Raw genomic sequence first — 4,495 nt, forward strand, 5'->3', positions numbered from 1 at the left:
CCCCAACAAGTCCAGACTAGTCAAACTAACCAGCACATATAATAATAGGTTGAACACAACTAAGAATTATCCCAAACAAGTCCAGACTACTCAAACTAACAAGCACATATGGAACGATCACGAGATTTAAGGAAAAGACGTGAATGTTCGAGAATGACGTGGCGTGATACTAGTCACGTGACTTCGATGTCGTAACAATATTTTTAGTTACTATATTTTGACTGTTCTTCATTGAAAGTTCATTTCATTTGTGATATGTGAGTATATCATGTATTCTGTATATTATTCTTTTACACCATCTTTAGTGACGTATATATATATTTCATGTAGTTGTTTCTATGCAGAGAGGCATAAATGTATTTGGTCCAGAAAACACTGGAGTTTCTCAGTTATAGTGTGAACATATCTTCCTCTCCATGTGAATATCAGATCTCAGCTTCTCTTCGAGTAAAAATGAAGAGACATTCTTTAACTGAAAACGGAACAACATCAACATGTCTCGGCTGATGAATGCTGAGAGAGAGTGATTGGTCATGTAATAACACAATTTTAAGACAAACAAACAGGTTTCATATAAGCCTAAAACATCATTTCTACGTGGCTTATATCGTGACTGGGTCTGCAGAGATACGACTCAAGAAAACAAAAGCTGAAGATCTAGTTACTGATCCAGAAAAGTGATCGTCTACTTGTATGTGCAGGTACCCAAACTTTATTATGTGTGTAATAAAGATTGTCTTTACTGTCCTTCAAACGGGTCCAATCTGTTTATTTCTCATTAAAAACTCAGTCAAGTTTTCAGATTCAAATAACTCAGCTCACTTCCTGTTCAACCCTGGTTTATTGGAAGTCCTATCCTATACTTGTGCAGAAATCAGTTTGTCTGAGAATACCACACAGTGATGATCATGGAATATGTAAAATTATAGCTTTTAATGTAGTTAGTTTACTTTTTATTGAAATATCGTTTTCAAAACGGCAGTATTAAATTTGTTTTACAACTTTTTCTGTATGTTACTAAATCAAGATCAGTTATTCGTACTTTGTTGACAATATAAGTTTAATTTACATTTTTTTGAAATACTTTCAGATTACACTCTAAAATAGTTTAATTTTTGTTGTCTTAACTACACAATAACATTACATGCATATAAATTGTTCAAACTTTCATTCAAGTCTTAACATTTAAAACTATATTTTATTTGTACTTGCTTCACATAAGAAACACTAGTATTTACTAATATTGGTTCTCCAAATAAAGCAGTCTACCTACCCATTTTTAGGGTGTACATATTATTAAAATATATGTATTTTTTTATTTTCTAAACAAATGTGGTACTCAAACTTCAACTAAAATCAACAACAAATTTTACACATACAAATTACCTGTTGTAACTTAATCCCACTGATCAGATAATCAATACTGAAAATATTGTCTGTATTATCTACATTACATGTTTCATATATATAATTTTTCAGTATCTGTACAGTGAACGGATTTTAAGAACGTCACTGCTAAGAATTCTTTTATTATTACTGGATTCAGCAATATTGTGATTAGAAAACACAATAGTTTATTAGTAATAAAGTGTTTAACAATGTGAAAAAAATTATTACACAGCCATACTCTACAAAAAATTACAATATCAAAACCTGTCAAACAACATATTTTTTAAAAGTATAACAGTTTTAATAAATTACATTTACACATGAAAAATTTACAAGGATACCAAAAAATTGAAAGCATCTTAATTTTGTACAAAATTTTCAACAGTTAATCAATCATACAAAAATATATATTATAAATTAATTTTAAAAAAGTACACTATATATATATATATATTTCATTTTGGTCTAATAATAACGTAACCAGCTACAGTTGTAAAAACAAGCAAATTATGACCATTCTTTTATGTGATAAGTACAACTAGAGAATATTTATAGGATTATTTATTTATGTTCTTTAAACCAGTTTTTGTGCTTACATTTTCATCACGGATAAAACGGCACAAGAAAAATTTTGAAATTATCTTTATTCGTACTAATGTCAAGATGTTTTAGGTTGGTTTGTTGTTAAGCGCAAAGCTACAGTATGAGCCGTGTTCTGTCCACCATGGGTATGACAACTCTGTTTATAGTGCTATAAGTCTTCAGGCTTACTGCTGAGCCACTGGGGACCTTTTTATGCTAGTCACTAAGCTTAACTTCTGAGAAATTAAATTTATACTTAAGCTGTACTAATTAAAACAGATCTTGAAGCTCTCTAATCCTTACCATTAAAAAAGAATCTATTATTATGTGTTTGTATGTACATATACACATGTGTGTGTGTGAAAAAGAACAACCTATATTAACATCTAACATTTTCGTTTTCAAATTCGATGACGAGGAACCCACTTTGAGACTAATAATGGTTCGAGACGGCTTGAATGTGTAATGAAGAAAAACTTTAATATGAGTTTCACATAACAGCAAATGTACAATGTTTCGATAAGGTTTTGTCATCAGTTTTCAGGTATTATCCAAAACATGCAAAAAAACTCCTAAAAAGCAGCCCTGAATTCCAAATATCAAGAACTGGACTACTTACAAAAACTCAAACAGAAATCAGACCACCAACTAGCCTGCTACCTCAAACAAGATGATTACGGTAATATTCAACGCGCTATCAACCATTTTATCTAACATTTATTGTCTTCTTCTTCATTTCAACATAAATCCTATCTAGATTTGGAGTTGGCTGCTCAGGTATTGTTATTTTTACACTCTAGTAGCTAGCCTTAACAAGCATCCCTAAAGGGCAAGCATGTTCAGTGACAGGGATTGGAATCCATGGCCCTCAGATTACAAGTCGAGCACCTTACCAACCAGGCCATCCAACATTTATTATATAAAGGTCAAAATAACTGTTTACTTTTTCTGAACCTTGCTGTTTTAAATCCTCCAATGTACTGGTCAAGAAGACAGGTTAACAGTAAATTAATATAATTTAGAAGCTAGAAATGCTTTGAATCTTTACTTATTGAATGTCAGTGAAAGCAGTTGTGTTATCATAATTGAAGTAGATCTTCTAAACATCATGAGATATTTCTGGCATTATTGCTAAAGTAATGGTATCCAACTGTTTTTGTTTAATGACATTGCATATTCTTGGAGTTCGACTGGTAAATTAAATTAGCTACATTACTTACTCAGTTAATGTTTAGTTTTGATCTATTTAGGGAGCTTGTTTTGATCACAATACTTACAAATTATTACTGTGGTCCTAGAAGATGTACGAGTTTTTTGTGAATATTTGTCAATGTTGTTGTCAACGGTTTTACTAAAGCTGTTCATATTTCATCATAGATTTCAATGCATCATTAAAATTGAGTCTCTAAAAGGGTTTTACAGCCTTTTGGAAATGTGAACATTTATCTAATTTATTTTCCCTTTTGATGAAAAATGTTTCCATTCACATAAAGTAAACTGATCTAAGTTTACATCTGGTCAAAAGGTAAGTTTACAATTATCAGTAGCGAGGTGCTTTGCTTATAAACCCACAATAACATATATTTGGGTTGTAATGAACTATTTCACCAAATGGTTACAAACACATGTTGTTCTTGACCAGGAAGCAGAAACTCTAGCAAGGCATCTCGTTAATGAATTGTTTCAAGATTTGGGGTGCCTATGGAACTTCATTCAGATTGAGGAAGAACTTTAAATCAGACTTGTTTGTGGAAATGTGTCAGATCCCTAGAGTTGAAAAGATCAGGACAGCAGTCTTTCATCCATCTTCTGATGGAATGGTAAAGAGATACAAATGTACACTTTTAAATTAATTAGCCATTTATATGTATGAACATCAAAATATGTGGGATCAGGACTTCCACTGTTACTAATGAGTTACTGAACAGCAATACATGAAGCTACTGGCAACATGCCATCATCACTGATCTTCGGGAGAGAACTTAACGTGCCATTGGACCTTCTTTAATCCCATCTGGAGAATAGTCACTTAGCAGGGTGTCATTCAGAATAATTAGAGATAATAAAGAACACCAGTGATGTCATACATTATTTTATCTTTTTATCTAGATATAGTGTAGTCTTGTATATATAAGACCGGCCACGAAGTGACGGGGAGGTAATGAGTAACTTAATGTATGCGGACAGAATATTGTTGGCCACGTGAGACGTGAGTTATAGCGTTTGTTATAGAGCGACTGTTGAAATTAAGTGTATCGTAAAGTTGTATTCGGAAAGAATAAACCAGTTTTATTTAAGAAAGGACTTGTGTCGCTAAAGTTTAGTCGGAAAGAATTTACGGAAAATTAACTAACGACTAGAGGCGTAACAAATTGGTGTCAGAGAGTGAGACAGAAAAAAAAAAGAAGAAGAAGAATATGGAAACGAGAGGCGGCAAATCAAACTACAGCTTAGCAGATTTGATGGCAGCAAAAGAAACAAGAAGAACGAGAAGAGAAATTACAGCAGTTGTTGGAGGAAAAAG

This window comes from Limulus polyphemus, unplaced genomic scaffold (genome assembly GCF_000517525.1).
Source record: "Limulus polyphemus unplaced genomic scaffold, Limulus_polyphemus-2.1.2 Scaffold3448, whole genome shotgun sequence".
NCBI classification, from domain to species: domain Eukaryota; kingdom Metazoa; phylum Arthropoda; class Merostomata; order Xiphosura; family Limulidae; genus Limulus; species Limulus polyphemus.